At 39.6% G+C, this 27,700-nt stretch overlaps 1 protein-coding gene across 10 annotated transcripts in view; it reads left to right on the forward strand.

Moving 5' to 3' along the window:
• MBNL2 (muscleblind like splicing regulator 2) overlaps positions 1 to 27,700 on the forward strand; it is a 180,519-nt gene that overhangs the window by 9,810 nt on the left and 143,009 nt on the right.

A 27,700-nucleotide genomic window follows, 5' to 3' on the forward strand; every position in this document is an offset into this window, starting at 1 on the left:
AGTAGCTTAAGTGAAATGCCCAGGCCTGATTGTTGAGTCTCATACCTTGTTATAGGTCTTCCATCTCGTGCCCCTGTCTGTCCTCCCTCCTTTCAGATGCCTCGTTTTCCTGTGTGTCCCACATGTGGCCCCCTCTTTCCTAGAACCAGGAGTCAAGCTAAACTGATTTAGAGGAAGTCTTCCCTACCCAGATGCTCATTTAGTCCACACACAGATGGCCGGTATTTTTATACATTTTTAATTTACCAATTACCTTTTAGGAATGAAACAGAACTAACATTTATTGAATTTATTGAGCACTTACTATATGGAAAGTCCTCCTCTGCCGATAGCTTCATGTATATCAACTCAGTTAAACCTTTTCATGAAGAAAATGAAGCTTAGAGAGACCAAGTTACTTGCCAAAGTTACAGAATAAGGGGCAAAACTCAAGTTGGTAGGATGGAAACATGCAGCCCTTGTCCACCAGTGCTTACTTGGGGATTGCAGCAAAAAGGGTTTGCTTTAGAAAAACTTCCCTGACAGTTGTAAGTACTGTTAGTGGAGCTCACTAAATAGCTAAATAGACATAAACAAGCAATTACTGGCATACTGTGCAGGCATGAGTTCAGTTTTAGCCAGAAGTCCCTCCTCACAAAGGGACTTGGTATATTGCCAAGGATAGCTAGGGCATCATCTCCACTATTTGCTGTGATTATTTGTCGGCCTTTTTCTTATTCTTGACGCTGTGTCTGTGTGTGTGTGTGTGTGTGTGTGTGTGTGTGTGTGTGTGCACGCGCACGCACGTACATTGAATGAACTTAAACAACTTGATGGATCTCAACATTTAGACACCTTAAATAGATACCATAGTTAAAAGCTTGTTATCTCAACTGTAAGACCTATTCCAAAGTGAAATGTTTGTGCTGTTGTGACTTTGTTGCTCTCTATGAGAATTCTTAGAGATCCCTTTTTTCTTTGACTTTGCTTCCTGTGCAGTGCCGTTTTCTTTGATGCTCTCGCTTCAGGCTTTCTTTTTCTTTTATATATATATATATATATATATATATATATCTTTTTATTATACTTTAAGTTCTAGGGTACATGTGCACAACGTGCAGGTTTGTTACATATGTATACATGTGCCATGTTGGTGTGCTGCACCTATTAACTCGTCATTTACATTAGGTATATCTCCTAATGCTATCCCTCCCCCCTCCCCCCAACCCACAACAGGCCCCGCTGTGTGATGTTCCCCTTCCTGTGTCCAAGTGTTGAACAGGCTCTCTTTTTCTAGTGCTCTGCCTGCTCCTGCTCTAGCCCATGGTCTCTTTTCTAATGTCCTGTTCTCTCTTCCAAGTCTGTACCCGGCACCCCTACTAAATGGCACACACAGACACCTCATATTTCTGGGGTTCTAGTCACACCTGACTCTTAGCTGGTGGAAGGGACTATTTATTTTCCCCCTTAGGAAACCAATCATTTGAAGCCTCAAGTATCAGCTTCCTGGCAGCCACCACAAAGACCATCCCCTCAGGAAACAAAACAAGCTCTATCTCTAGAGTTTCCCTGTTTTTTTTCTTTAAAGTTCCCTGGTGCAAGTAGGCTGCAATTAAGAGGCAGGATCAAAGGGACTGGCTGCCTCTGGGGCTGCTGGGACCAGCAGAGAGCTTTGGTCCTTTTAACTACTTACTTCCCACAATGTGTGCTACTCTAGCTGCTTCTTTGTTCTCCTGGGTACTCAAGTACCAGAATGGTGGTTTGCTGTGGGAAGACACATTAGAGTCAATGGAAGAACTTTTTCACATTACACAGGATTCTGACAGCCCCACCACGCCACTCCTTGGAGATCCACTCAACTGACAAAAAAATACAAATATTAGGTAGAAATTAGAAGGAAATCCCAAGTGGGAAGGCATCTGAGGGATTATCTAGCACAATTCCTGTCTACCCTCTTCCCCAGCCCTGACAAGCTATTTCCAACTATTGTGTATCTTTCTTTATTGACCGGACAATCATGACCCCATGGCGCATACCAGCCATAACATTTTGTTAGAAAATTCTTCCTCATGCTGAAATGAAATGGGACTCTGTAACCTGCATGCTTCATCCTCATTCAGGCCTTTGGAGTAACCCTAAGCAAATCAAGTGTCTCTTTAGGAGGTGAGCCCCTTCACGTATTTGAAGATGTCAGAATTCCTCTGACAGGACCAGTATGGCACCTCCCTAATTCATGATAGAATACCTTTATTTATGCAACCCAAGACACTGAACTTCTCTGGCAGTGTTGACCCATGGTAGACTCAAATTGAACCTTGAACCAGGTACGATAAGAGAAAGAGGTGGGGCTCTTTAACTTCTCTCAGCTCGGTTCAGGCCTGAGCACAGTGGGGGAGCGGGGGGTAGTGAATAGATGAAGGTAAAGTGTGGCGGGACAGATGATCTTCCACAACTGCATGATGGGATGCTTTAAAATTGTTTTCAGTCCCAACCACAGGTAACAGCCCCCTCCAGAAATCCCTGGCAATGTACGGGACACTGGCTTGCAAAATTACCCACAAGGACAATAGACTGATCGATCGAGATTTAAATAAACATACATGCAGAGATAGATTGAGGTATTTCTTCACATCAACCATTTGAATAACACACTCAGGCAGTGTTTAGAGAGAAGGTACACGTTTTTGGTTTTCTTTCATCATCGTCTATGTTTTTTGGCTCAACGATCATTTTAGCAGTAGCGCTCAGTCCTCCTGAGTTTCTCTGCAGCTCTCAGCAGCTTAGAGACACACTTTGCCATCAGTAGGTGCCAAGGTCACCGGAGGAACTAATTAATCCCAGCTCCAGTCAACAGCAGGCTGCACTAACCTGTCCTCCTTCCTCGGAGAAGGAGAAACCAGGAAGGATTTTCTCCCTCAGTTCCGCCCAGGCCTACTTAGGGACACGCAGAGCAAACAAAAGAAAGGTGAGGAGGGGTGTTGAACCATTTCTCTATGAGGTGGCCACATTTTCATGTGGAGAAGGCCCAGAGCTTGATCTGAAGCTTTCAGACTTGAGTCGATATTTAACGTAGAGATCCCCAGGCCCCTAGTCTATCACAAACTCTGCCTTTTTTTTTTCCTCTGTACTAGTATTAGTTTTATTAATGCCCTATAAACCTAGCAACCATGATTTGCCAGGCTAAAAATTTGCCTTTTTAACAAAAATTGCCAGCTTTCTAGCTGACCACTCAAGAGCATGAGTTTTCCCCCCTCAGGGTGAAATTTATGTTGTATAACACAGACCTCATTCAATAATTGATCAGAAAATGTAACTGAGAGGAGTGATTATTTTTAGAAACATTGACGACCAATAACCCAAGATACAAAGTTAGAAAACACTGCCATTTAAAACCTTGTAGATACCGGAATTCTTGTGAGTCCCCTTATCCAGGTACATGTTAGGTCTTGAGTTAATTGCTCTGCGGCTGTGGATTTTTATTTGATGTTCTGATCTCTTCCTTTCAGTTTGATAAATTAGTGTAGAAAGTGGAAGAAAAACATGCTGGCGCAGCCTGTGCGCTTTGTCAGATTAACAGAATGGAGTCCTGCTCTGGCATCAGTCAGTGCTGTTGTCCAAACCCTCTGTGGCTCCTTCCTCCCTCCCTGGGGCCCAGAGCTGCAGACGCTAGAGGGGCATCGGCCTGGGAGTGAGGTTCCCGTTACAGTTTGGAGAACCCAGCGAATCCTGGAGTTAGGTTTCTGACGCTCCCCATCTTGCTCCCTGGTTACAAACAGAAAAAAAAAAAAAAAAATCAAAACCATATGTTCAATACACTATCAGCCTTCTAGTGAACATGTTGCCATTAAATAATAACCGTCAGCCTATCCGCAAATTTGACGGTGATGGGCGTTGGAGCTGACCTGCCCTGGCGGAGGCTGGGGAGGGTGGAGAAGGGCGATTGTGTTTGCTTCCTTGCTCAAAATGGCATGTCGCTGGAAGCCTTCCAGCTCCTAATGGTGGAGGCATAGCAAGGACTGCATTTACTGACTTATTTCCCTCTTTTTTTTCCACATATTCCTTCTTCCCCTCACATTTTCAGGACTGAAAATTAGAAACACTTTTCTCCTACACACAAAATTACTCCCTCACACACAGTTTATTTTTCCCCTGCTTTGAAGTGACAGTTGCTGCAAGAAAAGTTTTCTCTTAGAAGAGCACAGGCTGTCCTGGCCAGAATGAAGGGGTTAATTTAAAATACAGCCAGCTAGGTAGTCCTAGGGGCATGCTTTCCCTTGGGGATGGGGGTGGTATCTGAAAGGTTGGACGGGGTGCTCCTGGGGCTCTGCTAATATTTTATTTCTTCATCTGGGTGTGAGATATACAGATGTGTTCACTTTGTGAAAATCCAGTGGGCTGGATACAGGATATGTGGTCTTTTTTTTTTTTTTGTCTTTAATAAAGTTTTTAAAATGTAGCTGGCTATCTTGTACTGTGTATTATAAGATAAAGAGAAAGCCCGTGGGAAGATAGTCCTATATTTTTATTCTGTTCCCGCTTGGACCTCCACTATTTATTCATTTCTCTCTTCTGGAACCTTCTGGGCTTCCAGCAGTGGTCTCTGTTCCCACCTATAATCAGAACCATGAAGGGTCATGACAGCCAGCTTATCATTCTACCCTGGACCAGATGGAAGTTAATGCTCCAAATTAGAAACTTAAAAGGAAATGATCAGTGCTAAATAATAATGATGCTGACAGTAATAATAACAGTTACTTTGTCATTATATACAAAACATCTTCTTGTTTCTTCCTATTTTTATTCAAATGCATGAAAGCTTTGCTTAAGGGACTTTTTTTTTTTTTCTATTTGGCAATCAAGACAAATGGAAGGAAGGAAGAGTGGGGGGACAGCAGATGACAAAGCCCTTAGCCCTTTTCTGGCGGTGTAGCCCTAGATTAGCCTGTTAGTCTGTTTAAGTCAAGGGATTGCAGATCTCAAAAAATAAATAAGGATGGCTAAGGATGGCAGGAATGCAAAGCTTGTGGGTCATCAACACAGATTTCAATCCCAGGGTCCCGTAGGAAGCACGAGTTACCAAATTCATTGGACCTCTGGTTTCTTGTGCCCACCTCTCAGGATTTTTGTGAAGATTTGGTAAAACAATGGACCAGAATTGCCTTGTGCATGGTGAGGGGCCCTTTGTCAGTGGGAAGGAGCTGACGGCATTGTTAATTTAAGGACCTGCTCTGCCAGGGCAAATGTGTTCTCCTTAATGAAGCTTTCATTGGCTATAGAAAAGTTTGCAGGAAAAACAAATGTATGAAAGATAGTGGATGAGGAGAAAATTATTTCTTAAGTCTTTCCCATTTCCTTTCCCCTCATGGAATTTATACTGTACCGTGACAGGTAAGATGTGTAAATAAATCACCATGGTGAAGGTATTATGCCACAAGGGAGGTATAAGGTGCCTGTGAGATTACTGCCATCCAAGTAAGGCAGTCAGGGAAGGCTTCCTGGAGGAGAAAACATCTGACATGGCCTTGAAGGATAGATAAAATCACATTGTGTGCACCTGAAAAGCACCCATGCAGGTTTTTCTGGAGCATGAAGTGCAGTCTAGGGTGTACTTGGCATGGACTAAATTGTGAATGACTTTGAATGCCACCCTATCTATTTCAAACTTTATTCAGAATGCAGCAGAGAGCCACCAAATATTTTTGAGCAGGTAAATGAGGGGTCAGACAATGCTTTAGAGAGATAATTCCATGAGCAGAGTTTAGATCTGAGAATTGCAGACGCTCAGGCAGGTCATGAAGGCATAGGCTGGGATAGCAGCAATGAGAATGAGGTGCTGTGCTGAGGCCAGGAGCAACTTACAAAGAGCATGGGCAGGATTGATTGGAGCCAAGGGAAAAGGAGGGAGTCAAAGCTGACCTGGACACGATCAGCTTAGAAAACAGAAAAATCAGTGATGCCAATGGCATAAACACATAGGAGGATGGGGGAAGACAATAAAATTGGCTCAGATCATTAAGAGTTTGAAGTCGGAATGTCCTCTGAGAAGTATGGGTCTAGGCTTCTGTAGCGTGCGGAGCCCAGTGTATATTTGGAATTCATCCACAGAGGACTGATGTTTGAAATCATAGAGGAATTGAGATAGCAAAGAAAACAAGTGTAATCTAGAAAATGGTAGACGACACAGGCTTAGGAAAGCCTTACATTGAAGGGAATTTCCTAGGCACACTTCCACTGGCACAAAAATCCAAAGTGAAGAGCATTTCATCCAAGGTGAGGGCACCTTGGAACAGGTGTATGGGCCTCATAACCTCTCTCAGTGCCTTTGGATCTGTGACAAAGGATCATGCTATTCCCTGTGTCATAGATTAAGGCTTCCTGAAACCAGGTGAGAATGGGAAATGGTGGAGATCCTAAAGAAAGTTCAATAAAGATGAAGACCGGGCCCAGTCCTATGAGGTGCAGAAGCCAAGACAACGCCTCTGACCTTTGGGAAAGTCCCTTTTTGGAAGAGTGCTGCGTGGGCTGCTGAACTGCAAGGCACCAGGGAAGTGGAAAGTGAAAACGATTAGGTAGGGAGTGGGAGACAGGTAGCGCAGCCAAAGGGGAGATGGCAGTGAGCAGAGAAGAGGCAGGGATAAAGTAAGCAAGTTTAGGTTGGAGGGCAAGGTGTGCTGGGCTGCCTGGTGGCACCTGGGGCAACTTTTGGCTCATGGAGGCTGCCTGCTGGGGATTCATGAGCTGAGGCCACTGGGAAAAAATGGTTTTTGAAAATTGATAGGCTTAAGTATGATTCTGCTCTACCAGGAAAGGTGAAAAACATCAGATAAATGTGAAGGAAGGTGGTGAGGTGAGGTCTAAAGGCTTCTCCAAGGAGGCTTCCAGAGGCTTTTGCCTTGAAATGAATTCTGCTCTACTCAAAATAACTGTATCGGAGAGGGGTCAAGATGCTACATCCAGCCCCACTGCTAACCAAAGACAATCTCTGTATCACCACAGGCATAACTGCAATACAGAGACTGCTGCTTCTTTCTGAAGTGCTATATAAATGTTTTTTGTACTATTGTTAGTTTATTATTTTCTTTAGCTTTTCCCTTCATACTACAGGGTATCAGCAAAGGCTAATTCATGTGCCTAGATAACTCTTCTCCTAAATAACAACCTGCCAATATAGATATCTCATATGGAATATTTTTAATGTCTCCTTATACTAATCTCCATGCATTTTAAACTTGAGCCAATGTCTGATAAGTAGTAGATGCTCAATAAGTAATGTTTGTGGAATACTTGTGAATGGCTGAAGTGTTTTAGTATTGAGGCAGGCATTTCTCTAGATAATTATTAGCTGTGAGTCATACTCACTGAAATCCATAGTCCATCATCTATAAAAATATACCCAGAAGTTTATACGGTGATGAAAAATGAATGCATTTTTCCCCTGGGAACATATGCATCTCTATGAAGTTGTGCTTTAGTGCTGAAGAGAGGCCAGCTACACTCCAATTCCTTCAACCAGGGATCTTTTTTCATTTAAACTTCAAAGAAGTTTGGCTGATGAAGGCTGTGGACAGAGAGAAACTAAGTGTGAGATACGTGAACTGTGAGTTCTCTGGAGCGTCCTAACTCTTAAAATAAGTTTTAGTTGCTTGATTGCTGTAGGATAGATACTTCTGGTTATGTGTGGCTGCACAAAATGTACAGCACGTCTGACAAAATGGATTGACCTATTTCTTTGCCCTTGAGGGCCACTCGAAAACTTAATAAAAGACAAGCACATCCACAGACAAAGCCAGAATAAGATTTGTAGCCACTGGGACAAGGTTGTATTTCTGGACTATATTCACCTCTCCACCCAACTCCAACCCTAGGAGAAGAAGTTGTATTTTCTTTCCATACCCATTTCAAAAGCTCTCCCAAGTTACTCCAAAGGTTGGTTTTGTTAGATACACATACTCTTGGGAAGCTTGTTAGAAGGACAAATTCCTGGGCCCCACCCCAGACTTCTGAATCCTAGGCCCCACCTCCCATGATTCTGACTCAGGGAGTCTGAGGTGGGGCCTAGGAACCCACATTTATTGCTAGACTACACAGTGATGTTGACACAAATTATTTGCAGACCTTCTGGCACAGGGGTTAGGAGACCATTCAAATCCTGCACCCAAATCTTGGCTCTGCCACAGACTAGCTGCACAACTTCAGGCAGATTTTGACATCGATTTGAATCTCAGTTTTCTTATCTTTAAAATGGGGGTAATAATTCCCACTTCTTTGGGCGATGCTTGGGATTAAATGAGATCACCTCATGTAACTTAATTATATGAGAAAGTACTTTCTGCGCTGCACAAAATAATACACTAAATACATAATAAATAAGATATAGTTCTCTGGGGGTGGACATAAAGCTATTAGAGAATAACCACCAATGAATGCTATAGACCCTCTAAGCAATTCTAGAAAGAGCAGGGGTTTTGACATGACTATTTCTGCAAATTCTTAAAGGCTTGATATCCCTCACAAAGATCCCATTGTTCTTTTAGCAAAATGCAAGAAGGCTTTTTATTCTACAAAAGACTTTTGGGAATGTTTACATTTGAAGGAGATGGTAAAACACTGGAGCATGTTACCCAGACTAAAGGAATCATAGTATTTCTAGGATGATTGAAATGTAGCTGCTTTTGAAAACAGGAGGGCTGGGCTACATTTGGAAAGTTTCATGTAGTGCATGTGTGAAAATGAAGCACTTGAACGAGCTCCGTGATAGGCCATGCCTTGAGCTGTTTTGGCACAGATAAAATTGCTTCTGTCCTCACTCGGGCTGTTTTTAGGTTGTTCAAGCAGATGGTAACTGGCTCACACAGGGGCCAAACTCCTGAGCTTAAAACTTTTGGAAATGAATGACTGACTGACTGAATGAATGAATTTCCTCTGGGTCCAAGAAACACTCCCATTATATCTGCCGTTCCATTCTAGCCCTCTGGTCCCTCAGGAAAGGTTAGCCTCTTTGTTGCTCAGAGCATGAATATGTAAGGATTGGTTCAAGGTGTTTCCTGGAACTGAAGTCCCCTTCCTTCCTGGATATGCTGACCCAGTTGCCTGTGTTGGAAGACTCAGTATCACATGTCCTTTTTTTTCCCCACTGAGAACCCATCAGCAGCAGAGATACTTTCACAAGTTAGGTGTTTGCTGGAGCTCTGGGTCATAAGATTTGGGTCACACACAACCAAGAGGAAAGAAGTGTGGTACGGAGTCCATTTGATCAGCACACAGGGAGAAATAAGAACAGAAATGTGAAAAAAAATTCAAAACAGAGGAGGGAGGGCAAAGAAAAACGTATGCTACTCTGAAATCTAAGTCTCCGTTTCAGCTTTCAGTTGAGAAAGGTTTTCAATATTTTCCAAATCAAAGTATATCTACAGATCTTCAAATCCATTGTGAATTATTTTCAAAAGGCTTAGTCCTTTCATTCAGAGCACTGATTAAAATCCAACTGTGTGCCTAGTATCCTGATGCTAGGTAACGAAGTAAAACAATCATGATTGGTAGCAATGGAATTGAGCAGTTAAGACACACATATGCATAAACATTGCACACACACACGTGTGCAACACAGGCATGCACCCCAAAAGCCATTGGAGAACCCTGATTTCACTTGGGCCCATTTCACTTGGGCCCTGGATACTTGCTGTTTCATTTAAGGTGGGAGGGAGGGAGGGGCCATCGGAGTTAGGTGAGTTGGGTCTGACTCCAATTGGAGTGGGCCTTGTGTTGAGCTTAGAAGGATGCCTGGTTTCAGATAACTGTGCAGGAGAGTGGCATACATCCCATATCAAAGGAAACCACTCAAACAAAAGCCAATAGGAGGAAATGAGCTCTTATTGTGTGCACACATGGGGTTCCTCCGAGAGGAAATTGCCTGATTGAGGACACTTCCGATGCCTTCTGAAGCAACAAGGAAAGGCTAGGCCCATGTTCCCACAACTCGGAGAAGGTGTCTCCCTCAACCCTGGGCTGGCTGCAATGAAATGGGTAGGATTTTGACAACACCACTGCCCACCCGCAACACACTCCTAGACCTCCAGAAACTTCAATTACAAAATGTGTCTTTGGAACCCAAAAGGCAATGTTCTTCTTTGTGCTTTAGGGCGTTTAGACCTAGGAAAGAGGAGGGAGCAGGCACTTGGCTCAAATATGTCGCTCTCTTCATAGCCAAGGCTCCCCCATTCCTTGGGCTGCATCAGGCAACTGAGACACAGCCCGTGCCTTGCAGGGTCACCTTGCTACCAGGATCCTGTTGACTCCCAGGTGCAGGTCAGGCCAACTGAGATGATGTCCCCGGATCTGCTCAGAGGGGTTTTACATTCAGTCCCCTCAGCTAGACAATAGAGGCATCAACAATCCTGTTACCTGCCATCTTCTACCCAAAATGTAATCCTGACCCTGAACTTGTGATTTTGCAGGGCACAGTGTAGTGTCTGAGACTTGTCCTCAGCCCCATGTAGAACACAGAAACATCCCCAGTCCCCGAGAAATGTAGGGTCTAGAAGAGGAGCATACATTGCAGTTGATATAGCAGAATGAGGACTTCCTGGGTCCCGGGAGCCCCCGGGGTTGGGGATGAGGGTACCTAACAGACATTAAAAGAGCTTGGAATAAGCAGGACTTACTTGTTCCTTTTTTTTTTTTTTCCTCCTGTACGTTGCTTGATTGACAGTTTGAGAACAGTTAAGCTTGGATCTGTGGGGATGCTACTATAACTGGCATGTATTATGGAGTCGTTGTCCAATGACATCATCCTCTGAAATTGGTGCTGGTGGAAGGAAAATGAAAGCCGACTGAGCAGGGCTTCGTGCGCGGCAGTCCCTCCCCTCCACTGAGCGCATGCGCTCCTGTGCAGGCGTCTCCTTCTTGCCCTCTATCAGCCTGAAGCCCCAAAGCTTGGGCATGAGCTCAGAGTGTCACCAACCCAGCCAACCCCTCCCATATACCCCCCACTGCCCAAGTGACTATCTGCAGCGGTGGCCAGTGGCAGGCACGGACAGTGGATGTGGGAGAGAGAGTTGATCAAAAGACAATGTCCCTTGAACATATCAAGTTCCACTGTAGTTTAGGTAGATGCATTTTCAATTTACCCTGGAGGATGAAAAATCAAGGTTCTTAGATTGCCTTACGGACTGCTCCTGACGGCTCATTTATTTAGTCAGGCAACAAACCCTAAGTGAGTAGCCAGCATGTGTCAGATGCTGTAGTAGGGGTTGGGCTACAAAGATGCATTAGCCTGGCTGCTGTTCTGGCCAGATACAACAGCAACAAGGTCAGCCTCAAGGAGGTGAGGATAAATGGAAAGGGGGCACAAGGATCAGGGAGGACAGGACTGGCTGGCTGGGGTAGTAGGGGTAGGGAACAGGGCTGGTCATGATTTTCCAACAAGGGATTTGAACTGGGTCTTGGAGGATGCCCCAAATGCCAGAAATCAACGAAAGTGGAGAAGCACATCAGTCTTCTAATTAGCATGTTCCTTCTAATTAGTTGCTTCTAAGGCTTATCAAGTTGCATCTATAAACTAAAACTAATAGGCAATTGAGCATTTAACAGTTTCTTTTTCTTTTCTCTTTTTCTTTTTTCCTCCCCACCCTTGGAGGGGGAAAAAAACAACAAACAAATTAAGAGCTAAATTTGCCAGCAAATAGCATTATGTGGATGCACAGAAAGAGGACTATTTTGCTCATCCTGGATAGGGCTGGGTAACTGAGAATTTTATCCTCCGGCATGGATCTTATTTTGTTATCATTCATCAGAAGTTGCAGGAAAAAAAAGGTAGAGGGAAACTTCTCTGTGGGCTTCTACATGTTCTCCCTACACTTCTGTCTTTCACAGTATCAGAAAGGCAAGGGGGAAAAAAAACCCACACCCTGGTTCTTGATCATAGTACGGACAGTATTTTACCCTCTCTTTTGGCTAAAAATGACCAAATAAAAAACAGATTCATCTCATGTAACAATGAATAATGGTGGTTTCAAAGTCCTCACAGTTTAAAGGCTAATTTACAGGATTAGGTCATAGAAATGCTTGTAAAATTCCAATGTGATTCTTTAGTCATATTTAATTTCAAATATTATCACACACCAACGATAAAAATTTTAAGAAACCTGCTAGTGAAATATTTTCAGTGAATTTAAGTTTTCATGCATTTCAAACATGATGACTTTTGTAGCTGTCCTGAATAAACACAAGCTGTAATTTTGAAAGCAACAAATTGACGGATGCAGAGAGGAAACCAGGCCAGTGTCTCGTTAACACTGCTGAATAGATCAAGATCAGAAAAGCCAAGGAAAGCCTGTCATCTGCTAAGAGAAATCGGGAAACAAATAGAGACAAGTCAACTTATAGTCAGTATGAATCCCCTAACCATTGAACTTCACTGAGAACCATGAAACTTTGACTTTTTCATGTATGAACAGCACTTTTGTGCCTTTGTTTTACAATGTAGACCAACGACTAGATAATGTGCCTTGTTCTTCATTGACTTTGTAATCTCATTCTTTGCCACAAATATAATGGCCTGTTTGTTTTGCTGCTGGTACACATTGGTCAAAGAATCAGACATTTGTTTCACGGTGCTTGTTTTGAAGAAATCAGTTCTGGGTACATCTTTACACTGCCCATAAAAACAGGGGCTTATCTGGGTGAGAGATACACCAGGTCTGCACTGGGATGGGCTTACATTTATCCACTACTATAGAAAATGAAATTGAAATATAATAAAACTGCATTTTAATCTAATTACTGAAGAGCTTGAATTATAGACTATTCATAAAGATGTACAGTTTTATTCATTATAATGACACATAGCAATTTGAGCTGGCCAAGAGTATTTTATCTAATAATGACCATTAAGAAGTTCTTATTAATAAAGAGATAAGAATGATTTATAAGTAAGATTACAGGTATTTTATCTAAATAAATAGTAATAAAACTCCTGAGAAATTTGGTCTCAGAAGTAGGGTAAATATTCCCATTAGGATTAGGTTAAGACTTAATTTCTTCAACAAGCACACCCTCTCTGCCCTTTTGTTAATAAATAGTTCAAAAGTAAACTTTAGCCTAGTCTATAAATGGTTTCAATTCACAAAGGAATTCTGATCAGTTGGTGGTGGCTGCCTGCCTCAAAACTTGCTTGAAGAAGTTTTTGGGTGCCAAGTCTAAGCTCCCAGGGAAAAAGTGCTGCGATCACTTAGTGATACATGCCATGGACAGGATAGGGGGAAGGGAGGAACAGATACTATTCATTTGCTACCCTTGGCATATCATAGGCTATTCCAAATAGTTACAAAGCTAGGATTCTCACAAAAGTCATCACCAGTCTTCTCCCTACGAAAGCATAATAACTTTTGTGTTGCTGGTAACAATGTTTCTAGATGTCACCACAATCCTGAAGTTTTGAAGGTTCTTTCTGCAGGGGTGGTAGCCATTGTACTATCTTAATTCACTTAGACCCTAAGTAAGGAAATTGAATTTACTAAAGATAGCCATGTAAAATGCATTTTTATTTCTACTAAGTTGGAGGAATAAAATTATTTAACAACTCTTCTTTCCTGAATTTGATGAATTTGCCTGAATTTGATACTTAGGCAGGAGGAAGGGCTGTTACATTGGATTGAGTCCATCGAAATGGTATTTTAATATTTCATTTTAATTTTGCTTGTAATTATTATTGCACTTTTTGAAAGAAAATACTTAGTTCCTTCCACTGAAACAAATCTGAAATTCAGAGCCAAGTCCATGCAGCAGCACAATTTTCCATTATTTTGAAGTTAAATAACAAATGATGAGTAGGACAAAAGAAGGGAACTAGTGCCTTTAAAGCACCTACTATGTTTCAGGCACTTTGATTTACTTTCAGAATGTTTTTCTCCCTAATTTAATGCTCCCAGCTACCTAAGAGATATATGGTATTACTACATTTTATAGATAAGAAATATGAGGTTTAGAAAGGGACTGTTTGTTCATTGTGGAACTGAAATTGGAACTAGCCTCCAAAGTTGGCTGAAATTTCTGTTTGGAATTCAGAATTTGAATGCATACCACTTGTCCCAACTTATAAACAGGACTCTTGTAGTGAAGTTTTTTGGATTCACTAATATGAATTTAAGAACTTTAGCATTTTTGAAAGCCGTTAATAACTGTTGGCTACTGTTATTTCACACACACACACACACACACACACACACACACACACATATTTATGTGGGTGAATCCCTATTGAACTTCAAACATTTATTGCAAACCACTTTGCCTTTTCATTTCAAAAAGAAAATGTGAATGACTACTCTTTATGTTAGAAAATTATTTAAAACCTAAAAAAGTGAAAATTTTACATGAGGATAAAGACTTTTTACATGAGGATAAAGACTTTAACGTATACAGTAAAGTCAGCAGTGCATATAAGAAAGCTGAATATCGTCCTGACATTTTATACGTGTGTAAATTGAACTTCTAATACAGAGGAAGTCTGCTTTTAGTTAACCACTGCGAATAAACTTCTGTTTCTAAAATTCTCAGTCTCTGTCTTTGGGTAGGAGAAGGCAGTGGGATTTGTGGCAGAGAGATCCCCTTCCACCCCACCCCGAAGAGGCATTTTATTAATTTCTCTTGCTGAATTTTTGACCCTGTAAAGAAAAAAAGATGCATTGTACCAAACCACACTACAAGACAGGCTCCTCCAGACGGGCTTTTTCCTTCCTGCTGAAGGACATGGATATCGGCTTTATGAGCTGGTTACAGTCAGCTTTATCGCCAAGCCAGTAGATTTTCTTAATATACTTCTTGCTGTTCTGTAAATAGCACAAAGGCAATCATGAATCTGAATCACTTGTGGGGTCACAGTGAGATTGATAAAGGTAATCTTGGGAAGAAGGTGTTGAGTAGCCTAAATAGTGAAACTAGTAATTGAAATTCTTTCTTATTGTGCAGGCTGACAGTCTCGAAACCAATTCTTTGAGTATCTATTGTCTATCTCTGAAATTTAATGAGATAATGCATGCTAGAAACACTTTATTCACCATACACAATTCTATGTAAATGCCAGCTGATAATATTAAAGATAATAATTGTATTAAAAATTTTAACGCATGAAGAGAGCTTCGAGACTGTCTAGCATGTTTCTTTACAAAGTTGATTGATTAAAAACTGCAATATGTTTTATTTGTTTCTTTATTTTCAAGAATATTTGGAAGAAAAAGCACTTGAAACCTGGCTTTATGGTAATAATATAAAAACCAACAGGTCACTGGGTTTTTTTTTCCTTTAAAATGGTATGCCACCCTGATTTTTAAAATTCCAAGTTACCCTTTGATTCCCCTTAAAAGTGGGATAGGAGAAGAGATATGCTGTAAGTTCTAGGACAGGAGATGGCTAAACATGAACCCCGACATAGGTCTTCTTTGTGCTCTTAGGGATGGCTTCATTTCTCTCATACCTGTTTCTCTTGTTTATTTATTGAAGTTAATGATACAACTTGGAGCATTAGAATATTCCAATGTAAAGTGTCACGGTTATTGAGGCAGCAGTGTTACTTATAAAAAAATTGTTTAGAACTCTAGTATTTTCTTTAGTGCATTCATTAAACAGCTAAAAGAAAGCAGAATGGTTAATTAGCAATATCATTTATTCCATATTTTAAATCACATTCTAATTCAGTTACATCATTTTACTTCAAATAACTTCATAAGCAGTTAATATTTGAATCTGGAAGCCAATTAATTGCTCTACCTGTAAATTTTACCCCAAAATATAGGTTAACCCAAATCTAGAAAACATTTACTACTCAATACTTTCTCCCCGATTACCTTTTCAGTCTCAAAGCATATATGACAAACCCTTCATTACATGTTCTAAACTTTTCATCAGAAAACCTTGTTCTAGTTTAGTGTTTTAATGCTGCATTAGAAATGATATTTCCTGGCAAATACTCCTTTCCTTTCCATATTTATTATCTGGATTTAGCATGTAATTATTTATTCTTTGCATAGCAATTCACTTTTCATTATATATATATGTGTATATATATATATATTTTTTTTTTTTTAACATGGAATCTTTCTCTGTCACCCAAGCTGGAGTGCAGTGGTGCGATCTCGGCTCACTACAGCCTCCACCTCCTGGGTTCAAGCAATTCTTCTGCCTCAGCCTCCCAAGTAGCTGGGACTACAGGCGTGTGCCACCACACCCAGTTATTTTTTTATTTTTTTATTTTGTATTTTTAGTAGAGATGGGGTTTCACCATGTTGGCCAGGCTGGTCTCGAACTCCTGACCTCAGCTATCTGCTGCTTCGGCCCCCCAAAGTGCCGGGATTACTGGTGTGAGCCACTGTGCCTGGCTCCATAATATTTCATAGTCATGGTTGAGGCTCTTGTACATGGGTGAATAGCTTAGTTGGTTAAAGCAGGAGACAGTGATTATAAGTCCCTGATACTACAGTCTCATATTTCACCCCAGACCTGAGCCAACCATTCCCAATACATGTGCTATGGGTCTCCAAAGGGACAAAGCCCTAGCGTAATATCTCTAACCATTTAAAGCACAAAAAGAAAGAAATCTTGTGTTTATGATTACCGTAAAGAATAATAAAATCAAGATAACTTTTTTTTTTTAGAATCCTCTCTTTCTTCTAAAATCCTATAAAGTCAGATAAAGAAAAGGTGGAACAAAATCCTAAATATAATGTTCAAACTGTCATATGTGGTGCCTTAATGGTTAATTTTCTATTAGTTATGTTTTATTATTAGAAGCAATAATAAGCAGTTATAATTTAACATTTTTATGCCAAGTCTATGGAAAATGTTATGCAAATTTTACTATTATTAGAAAGCTACAATTTGCAAGCCATTGTCACTCCATTCTTTTATTTAATCTATTTTCTTAAAAGTGGCCACCCCCAACCCCACTCATTGTGAGTTGAAATTATTCAAATTAATGTCAAGTTGTTTATGTATTAAACTATATTTTACCTTAATACTTAGTTTTTAAAAACACATAATTTCTGCTACACAATTTGGAAAGCAGACTGTGATATATGATATGCCTACTATATCGCCGTAATGGGCCAGGTTCATTATAACAAAAATGTGTCCAGACTTAGTGAGATAATGTGAATTCCCTATTTCTCAACTTGCTTGCATTTTAAGATGTTCAGTCTGGAAAGTGTTTCCACTGTTTGTGAATGATTGTCCCTAGATGGTGGTGACATTTGACCTATTGTTCAGTTTTGAAGATGGAAATGACATGTTCGCAAGCATAAAAGCCCAGAGGGCATTTTTAGAATTTTTGTCTTAGAATGTTTTTAGTTTTATTTTATTTTCTGATGATAAAATACTTGCTTCCTCAAGGAAAAATATATGACATTTAATATCCTACGGTAAACACTGGAGCCTGACATTCTCCATTGCTAGAACACATGGTTTTTAAGAGCTGCTTAATGTCTGATGAAATGAAGATATCCTTATTTATTTTAGCATTTCCTGTTGCTTAACATTTACATTGGTTCTAATTGCTTATTTTCATAAATTGTGCTGTGATTAACATGCTGATACATAAATATTTAATTCCATGCCTAATTTTTTCCTTTAGGATATATCCCTACAAGTGGGAGCTTTAGGAGCTGCTGAATTTTCTTTACCCTTTGCATGTCTGAGAAGGTTTTTCATTTTCATGTTGGAAATAAAATGCGATTGGGTGTATTGTTTTGAGTATTAGGTTTCCCCCCTCAAAGTTCTATAGACATATTTCTATTGGCTTTTGCTGTTTTATGCTGCAAAAGAGAAGTTGGAAGCCAATTGATTTGTTTGTAGTTAACTCTTTTTTGGGCAGGAGGCTAAGTAATTTTAGAAATCTTCCTTTGTCTTCGTGATTGCTACGAGGTTCCAGCTTGGCAAAGCTTTTTGCTGGCTTAGCCCAGGACACAGAAGTCTGGTTGGTTCTTCTTTCTCAGCTCTTTTTGGAACTTTCCAAGATTCTCTAAGCTACAGCTTTTAATTATTGCTTCTATTTCATTTGTTCTTTATTTCTTTTTTTCTCTCCAGGAACACCAATAATTCCTAGGTTGGATCTTTGTTTTCTGACTTCCATATCTGCCAATAGTTCTCTGAGCAGTTTAATCTCTTTTTCCATCTTTCTCTATATTGTGTAAAAAAAAGTTTCAGGTGTATTCTCCAACTCATTGGTTCTACTTTATTTGCTGATAGTGCACTTTACTGCATCAAATTCAGGTTTTAATTCTGCTGTTGAAATGTTGGTTTCCTCTCATTCCTTTCTTATGTCAACCAAATGCCACTTTTATTTCGGGCTGTCTCTTGGTCCCTTTTCAGCTCAGTCTGCCTTTTTCCCATCTTTACTGTCCTGTTTTATAAGTTCTTTAACAGAGATTGAGCTTTCTTGAACTTCATTGAAAACATAAACCAAGATGCTCTCTTCAATTTTTTTTTAATGATAAACCTTGAGCTCCCTTTCTGACCCTCCTTTTAGTTTGCAGAATCTTTCCATCGGTCATTTTGGATTTTTGTTGCATATTGAGCTATTCATTTGTTTGCTTTTTATTCATTCAATGATCTTGCAAGAAGTCTGTCCGGGCTTGGCTTGTTTTTATTTAAGACAGTGCTGAGAAATCATTTTAGAGAGCCTCACTTGCTGCCTGATATCATTATAATCCTCCCCTCCAACACTAAGTAGAAGGTTCCTTGATGGAAATTTGATTTAGTTCAATGGTACAGCAGCTTCAAGATAGTATGGAGGGAGTTTTAGCCACGGTATACACAGCACAGGTATGTCATCTTTGCTGAGTTTCTTATTGTAAGGGGTTACTTCTCTCCAGCCAACTTTTTATTTTCTTACCCTGAATGACAAATATACAACTCAGCCAAGCCTCCTTGCCATTGCTATTTCCACTGCCCAGGAAGAAGAACTCTTGTGTGGTCAGTTTTGGATTTGGTGCACCTACTGGGCAGAACTTAGGAGTTTTCTGTAAAACTGCTAAGAGCATGGAGACTTCAAGGCATGTGGCTGAGGGAATGGTTAATAGGTACAAAAATGTGGTAATGTAGAATGAGTGAGATCTAGTATGTGATAGCACAACAGGGTTACTACAGTCAACAATTTATTATAGAGTTAAAAATAACTAAAAGGGTATAATTGGAATGTTTGTAACATGGAGAAAGGATAAATGCTTGAGGTGATGGCTACCCAATTTACCTCGATGTGATTATTACACATTGCATGCCTGTATCAAAGTATCTCATATACCCCATAAATAGATACACCCACTATGTACCCACAAAAATTAAAAACTAAAGAAAAAGACATAGCTGATACACTTTCTTAACCCTGCTTTAAGTTTTCTTTTTGCTGGAGATTAATAGGGAAAGTCAGATAGCTACTTGTGCTCAAGTGGACATTGCACAAAAAAGTCAGAAGCTATTAGTAAACATGCACTAAAGTGTTTAAAGATTTATTTTTGTTGTTGTTATTCTTCTTTGCATTGTTTTGTATTGTTAGAAGGACTTGTATGTCTATTATCCATGAAATATTCTTTTTCCCCTTGTGGATTATATTTTTAATTAGATCAATTGGTGAATTGATTGGTGAATAGAGCAAGTTGAGTTTATAAATAAATTTATTCTCTATTTTCCTTAACTTTTCAAACAATACTTACTGAATAAGGCATCCTTTCTCTACGTGTGATATTTATTATCTTGTATCCTCAATTCTTATATATACTGGGATCTCTTCCAAGAAATTATTAGTCAATTTCATTGATTTATCTGTCTATTCTTTTCGTAATAACAAATTGTTTTAATTGTTTTAGATTAATAGTACATGTATCCAAATATACCAAGACCAGTCCCATAAATTGTGATTCTTTTCAGGAATTTATGTTCTGTCCTCATCTGCTGTTGCTTCCAGAGAAATGCCACAATCATTTTTCAAGTTCTTCCCCATACCCATAACAGCCTCCCCAACAATAAAAAATCCCTTTGAGGTTTTATTAAAATAGGATTAAGTCTACAAATTAATTTAGTGAGAACTAATATTTTTAGATGACAAGAATCTACAAATATCTTTCAATTACATTCAAATATTATTTTACATCTCTAAGTAAATTTTGTTAATTTTTTTGCTTGTCCGATACATTTTCAGTTAGCATTATTTCAAGCTGCCTTATTTTTATAAAGCTATTATAAATGAAATATTTTTCTATTATATATTCTACCTGATTATTGCTAGAAAACAAGAAAATTATCGGTTCCATTTAATTTTATTTAGTTATCTCATTTCTGGCAACTTAACTCACTTTTTCCTTGTGAGAACTAAATTTAATTCTCTTGAATTTTCTGGCTATATAATCATATCATCTGAAGATAATGATAACATTTTCTCCTCTTTTCCAGTAGCTATGCCATATATTACTGTTACATATTAATGCATTGGCTGCACCATTTCTTGACTTCTTGAAAATTTCGAACAGCTTCTCTTCTGAAAATTCTCAAAAATAAATGGTTAGTGACAGAGGTCTCTCTCTATTTTACATCTTGTTGTGAATATGAGTTCCCCACTGGGAATTTTAAACTAATTATAGCAACCAGTAGCAGATTTTTCATCTTGCTAACTGAAATCGGAGACACTCAAGCATCTCATAAATATCGGTTTTATGATATTAAAAACAAAGTTCAGGATAGTACATTTAAGACTAATTGCACATCAGTTTCCTGCTTGCATAGAAAATACAAATTGATATATACATTTAAAATAAAGATAACCAACTTGGTTTGCTTTATTTCATCTATCCATCCATATATCCATTTATCTACTGAACAAATATTTATTAAACTCTGTGCTTGAAGCAAAGAAATGAAAAAGTATAGTCCCAACCCTACAGAATCTCATCCTAGCCTTATTAGGGATGCATAGTTCTGCTGATATAATTGTGCCCCAGATGTTCATGGCTTGAATAGACGATATCAAGTGAAAATGTATATACTTATTAAGTTCTTATTATATTCTAATTATATGCTCCTGAGTTAAAATTTGATCCTTTGACATAGACACACCTGTGACAGGTGAGTAAAAACAAATATCACTTGTGGATCCTGTTCATTCATTACCAAAGCCCTCTCCAGTTTCTTGTATTCTTATCAAGGTTTCTCAGATGAGGAAAGTTGGGAAGACTGCAGGCAAATTAAACATGTTTCAAATTTACTAGTTTTATCACTCATATAAAAAATTATTTAGTTAATTCTCTTTGTAAAATAGCAATACACAAAACTTCTCATTTGAGACAGTAACATTGTATTTATTAATACTTATTAATAAGTTCTTATTAATACTTATTACAATACAATGTTGTATTGTGTAATGTTCTTTGGACATTTACATTCCAGAAATGTGCTGAATTTTTTTTTTAGGAATTTTCAATACAATTTTTATTTATTTGTTTTTGAGACAGAGTCTCACTCTGTTGCCCAGTACAGTGGCATGATCTTCACTCACTGCAACCTCCGCCTCCTGGGTTCAAGCGATTCTCCTGCCTCAGCCTTCCAAATACCTGGGATTACAGTCACGCACCACCATGCCCAACTAATTTTTGTATATTTGGTAGAGACAGGGTTTTGCCATGGTGGCCAGGCTGGTCTCGAACTGACCTCAGATGATCTGCCTCTCTTGGCCTTCCAAAGTGCTGGGATTACAGGCATAAGCCACCGTGCCCAGCCCAATACAAATTTTTTAAATATGTAAAATTTTAACTATTAAATGCTGCTGAGTAAGAAGCATTTAGATATTTAGATTAAAATGTTATAACACTGAATAGTTTCCAAATGTGAAATGTTAATATTTCTTTCTCTTTGAAAAATAAACTATAACTTACACATAAAAATCTAAAATATAATTATTTTCAATTTTTGAAGCATGATAAGGGATTCTGATGTATTATGATTGAAAAGTATTTATCAATATTCTGAAAATAGCTCACGAAAATTTTGACTGTGAAAGTTTCAATTTAAACAAAATCTGGTGTTATTAACTTCCTCTGTCTCTGAAATGTCCACTGAAAGGCATTTGCCTCTATTCAGAAATTTTAAAAAATCTAAACATCCGATTTGAATTTCTGCGTTGACTTCTTTTGACTGAATAGGAAGCATTTAGATATTTGGATTAAAATGTTATAACACTGAATAGTTTCCAAATGTGAAATGTTAATATTTCTTTCTCTTTGAAAAATAAACTATAACTTACACATAAAAATCTAAAATATAATTATTTTCAATTTTTGAAGATGATAAGGGATTTTGATGCATTATGATTGAAAAGTATTTATCAATATTCTGAAAATAGCTCATGAAAATTTTGACAGTAAAAGTTTCAATTTAAACAAAATCCAGTGTTATTAACTTCCTCTGTCTCTAAAATGTCCACTGAAAGGCATTTGCCTCTATTCAGAAATTTTAAAAAATCTAAACATCTGATTTGAACTTCTGTGTTGACTTCTTTTGACCGTAAACCTACCCACCCCTCCACTGTTCCCCCTGCCTCTCTTTTATATTGGATCATAGGGATCGTAGGGATATGAGATTCTCTAAACTTCCAAATTTGCTTTCTAATTACTGTAGTATTTTCAGCTGTAGCATAAATTTTTAACAAAAACAGTCAATGTGATGGATTTCTCAAGGCAAGATTGAGTCTTGTCAAATATGAGCAAACACGACTGAAAACCAATAGATGCTACTTTTCAGCAGCAGGAACAGCCCAGGTACTCTTGGGTGGCCCTGATTTCAAGCAAATAAATCAGTATTTCCAGCCGCAAACGTGACACTAAAGCCAGAGCATACATCATGACCATTTCAGGCATTTAGATGTGGAGAAGTATTATTTTCTTCTCCAAGAAGGGTGAGTGATTCAGATGAAATCATCAGCCTTAATGAACCTGTGCTTCTGCTGCAGGGTTAACAAACCAAACCCCAGTGAGTCACAAGCAACTCCCTAAGGATCCCTCCCACTGCGAGGCAGGAAACATGATTCTTGGCATGTCCAAGGTAGAAAGCACCTTGGAGACCCTGCCGTTCACTATCTCAAATTTTTCCACTGAAGCATCCCTTAGAGCAGAGCAGAGCAGGGTTAGAAGAATTGACAGAAGAAATCTGCTTAATTATCTACAAAAGTCTTCTAAATCTTTCCTTCTACTCTATTATATATCTTTGCTCTAATATAAAAAACACATTTTAAATTGCATACCACTTCAATTATTTGACTTTTCTCTTTAACCCTCATCAAGTTTTTAAATAAAATGAATGCTTTCCTAGACTGCACTATGTTTTCCTTGGGCCATGTAGCCACTCACGTCTGAGTTTGAAGACTGCAGCTTGGTCCAGAGTCTTCTTTTAGGATTGGGTAGACTGAGGACTGGACAGGAATTGTTACTTACTCTAAATCTCCTAGCTAGCCTGTGACTGTGCAGGAACTAACACTCAATTCTTCCAACTCCCAGACTTACCCATTTTCAAATATACAATTAGGCAATGAGGCTACCCCCAGATGGCAGCCAAATGTGTTTCAGAGAGCCTTCACTTTTTACATTTTCCCACTTTGCAGATAGGAATGCTGGTTGACCTTTTATTCAAGAAACTGTTTAGGACCTCATGTGCTGTGTTTTTGGTGGAAGGGGAGAGCTGAGCCAATTATCCGTGAAGCATCCATAATCTACCTACTGACTTGCACATCCACTCACTCTTGGTAACTAAAGTGCTTCCCTTTCTAAAGAAAACCATTGGGGAAGCCAAAAGCATCAGCTAAGATAGATAACTGTGAGCATGATCATTTAGGAATGGATATGATTTGAACTCATTCATGTTTAGAGAGAGTGTCAAATTGAGAACTAGGCAGATTCACCTACTCTACAAATGACTCTGAAGCAAATTGGTTGAAGAAATTAGATCTGAAAGACTCTTGGTGGAGAATTTTGAACTTTTATCAGTATATCCATATTTAAAAGGAGATAAGACAAAATAAAAAAATTATTGCAAGGCTGACAGAACAGTTGGATTAAACATCAGTTCAATTAAAAAGGACTAACAGATAAATCTTTTGAAGATAAATTTTGACTCCAGTTCTTTAGAGAAACTAAGGTGACCTTGATGGGCAGTGGAAAGAATCATGACATGTGAAATTCCTTGAATAAAAATTTATTGACTTTAAGTTAAAAAAAAAAAACCTGCCAGCTTGGGGACACGGATTTTTTTAATCAATTTTTTTGAAAATATTGGAACTATTTGTGAAGCTGGGTGGAACCTTGGAATGCCTGTTAGTAGGCTTGCTGGGAAATTGGTTATAGCAACCAGCATAGTGAAGAACTCATAGTCAGACGTAATAAATATTTGCTGCTGATGAGTCATTCGTACTGGAAAAAGTGAAGCAGACAGGAATATCTCTGCCAAATGCTGCAGGTTATCAGAGTGGCCTTAACCAAAATTTCCATGAGTAATGTTGCAATTTTCTTACCATGGCATGGTAAGACCTCCAGGAATGATAATGCCTTATACGAGTGTTCTGTTTTAAGTCTTCCAAATCTTCCATAGACAGTATGTAGATAGAATCTCAGGACAACCTGGTAGAGAGGAGGAAACTGAAGTTTTGAGTTCATTGGCTTGCCCGAGGGTATAGGGTTGTATAAGCTGTTTCTTTTGACTCTTAGCAGTGTGGATTCAAGTATGCAATCATTTCTCATTTACAGGCACACTTTTGTTAAATGCTAAGTAAGTCATTTTGATTACCACCAACAAGACACATTTTAATAAGCAGAACATCACATCTGCATATACAGAGGGTTTCATTGTAATCATAAAAATTGTTTTGCATTTATTTCATCGTTAGTTAAAAAGAGACTGTATTGGCAAAATAACACTTTAAATCGGAAAGCATTACTGCATGGCCAATTTGCTTTTTCATGCATGCCTTTTGGTGATTGGAATATGCAGGGAGCATGAATAGGTAACCCTGTGATAATCTGCATACCAGTAAAAGGTATTATTCAGACCCTACCTTTTTTTTTTTTTTTTCCTCATTTTATCTTGTCAGGTTGGGTTTGATTCAAAGTCATTGGTTCTCTTAGAGAAGGAGGTCAGACCAGTTTGAGGAGCAAGGAGCAGGAGAAGAGCAATTGAAGCCGGCACGTAGGAACTCAGATGATAAAATCATTTTGGAAAATAATGAACAAGTAACTTGAGAGCTTGTCTTGAGGGTGGTATCACAGGTTAGGCCAGGTATTAATTTTCCTACTCAGCAGTATGCCTCTCAAAAAACACAGGGAAATGGATATGTTTTTGAAAGAAATGCAATTGGCAGAAGGGAATGATGGAACTGCATGGAGTCCACAGGCCAGTGGACCTGGGAGGGCAAAACTACTTCCATGTAAATAAGAATTGCATAACTGAGAAAATACCCAAAAGATACAGCTAACAGGACAGGGTTTAGTATGCCAAAGTCGATGTCTCAAGGTTTCTTGGTTCATCTATTTGATGCCAAAGCACCCACCCTCTACCTCGTTTGTTTCAGTCACCCTGGGTTCTTGTTGGAATGGCCCAGGGAGTTCCGTGTAAACCATGAGCACAGGCACCTGTGCAGGGTGTGCTCCTCAGATTTTACATTTTACTCCTCCATTCACAGGATTTAGGGGGGCACTGGCCCATTCCTCAGCTTCCCCTTCCATAAAATGGGAAGAACCACGTGTGCATCTCAGAAGTTCCTCGCGCCCAAGGGCAGATCAGTGACTGTGATTTCGCCTTTCTCCCCATTTCTCTGTTGCACTCCTCAAAGTGGTGGCCCGTTGTTACCATGGAGACACAGCACAGGATGACCTTGCTTAGAAATGATGACAACTGGTGACAGCAGGGAAGCAGAGCCCAGTGGTGCTGAGCCTCTGAGGAGCGCCCCCCATCTGGGCGGAGAGGAAACAGAAGGATCTGTTCCCAAGTAAAGGAAGGGGCGGTAGGATGCAGGATTTCACAAGTCCTGCCTGATGCATTGAGCAATAACATTACCTAATAACTTGTGGTGTCACATTTTTACAGAAGATATGCTTTGTGCCAGGGGTTTGGTTTTTTTTTTTTTTCCAGTTCCTCTGAACTGGAGGCTTTAAACACAGTAAATATTTGTTGTTGATTTCAATACCTAGCAGTTAGCTTAATTTCCTGAAAGATAAGAGGAATTGTTGACTCATTCATTTCTGTAGGGCTACTTCATACTTGTGGTTTGAGTCATTGCTCATCGATGGCGATTTTTAAAAGTATGGCAGTACTTTCTTTCTTTTTTTTTTTTTTTTTTTACTTCTAGGATGAAAAAAATAACAACAAAACAAAATCTTGTTTTAATAAATTACCCTCTTCCTGTTCCTAGATTACTGGGTTCTGCTTTTTCTGCTGAAGTCAAATAGTAGAAATTATATTTTGTTAAATATTAATAAAACCCTATCACCTGTGTGTGAGATCCTGCTGCTATCTTTCCCACAGTGTTCAAGTAAGTGAGTAGCATTCTGTGTCCTTCTGAGGTCTTCTGAACCCTTGGATTCTCCAAGCCACATATCCCATATCAGGTTCTGTGCTAGAATAATTGGTTTCTTCAAAAATAGTGGGATGGGGCTGGATGTGGAAAGAGTTTGGACAAATGGATGGCTCTTTCTGGTAGATTATCTCTGGCATAGGCTCAATAGCCAGATCACAGATCTCAGGAAAGAGACCTGTGGCCACTGCCTCAAGGGCCCAGGCCAGAGCCTGCTCTGTGACCTGACTTCGGAGATATGTTAACCCCCCAGGCCAGAGGAAGGCCTGCTCTCTCTGGCCTGACTTAGAGATATGTTAACCCCCAGAGTATGCAATGCTGAAGGTTCATGTGACTCAAAAATGCAGTCTTTCCTTGTGAGAGAATACCAGAGCCAAGGAATGGGGCCTCTTGGAGCTTAGGCTTAATGAGAATCATGTTCACATCTTCTCAGACTCTGAGCAATCTTTTCTGCTGGTGGCCTTCAGGACCCAGCACTGCCCCCATTCAAGTTAGAGACCCTTCTCTAGGTCCGGGACCACAGTAGCTCCCACCACCACATCATGAAGACTGGGCTTGGGTGCGCTGGTGAAGTCTTGGTGCACAGTGGCATTCTCTATATATTCTGTGCTAGGAGAAGAGAACATGTAAAGAAGAAGAATGAAAGCTCTGGGGCACCAAGTCCCCCAACTTTTGTCCTTTTCACAGTCTGGGGCATAAGCATTCCAAATCTACCTCCCCAGTCCTCTTCACCCCTGCACCGACTCCTCAAGGCGCTGAGTGCTACAGGCAGAACCTGCCACCTTTTCACCCTCCCTGAATCCGCTTTTGTGCTCCCTCCTTGGTTCTGGACTTGGGAGCAGGAAGAAAATGGGCTCCACGCATGTCCCCCTTCCCCCGATTCAGATGCTCCTTTTAGATCCCACGGCTCAAAAGGCCTGCTGACAAATCTAGGCCAAACTCAGCCGAGCTGGTAAGATTTCCAGAAGAGTTCCTAAAAATACACTTCTCCTTAAATCAGCCTTGCCAATCACTGTACAATCACAGAACTTTAAGGACAGAAGTGGCTCTAGAAATTGTTGAGGCCTCTCTGTTTTAAAGCTAAGAAACTGGAGTCCCAGCGTGCTGAAATAATAGCAACAACAGTGG

The sequence above is a fragment of the Pongo abelii genome, chromosome 14, assembly GCF_028885655.2.
Source record: "Pongo abelii isolate AG06213 chromosome 14, NHGRI_mPonAbe1-v2.0_pri, whole genome shotgun sequence".
Classification (NCBI taxonomy): domain Eukaryota; kingdom Metazoa; phylum Chordata; class Mammalia; order Primates; family Hominidae; genus Pongo; species Pongo abelii.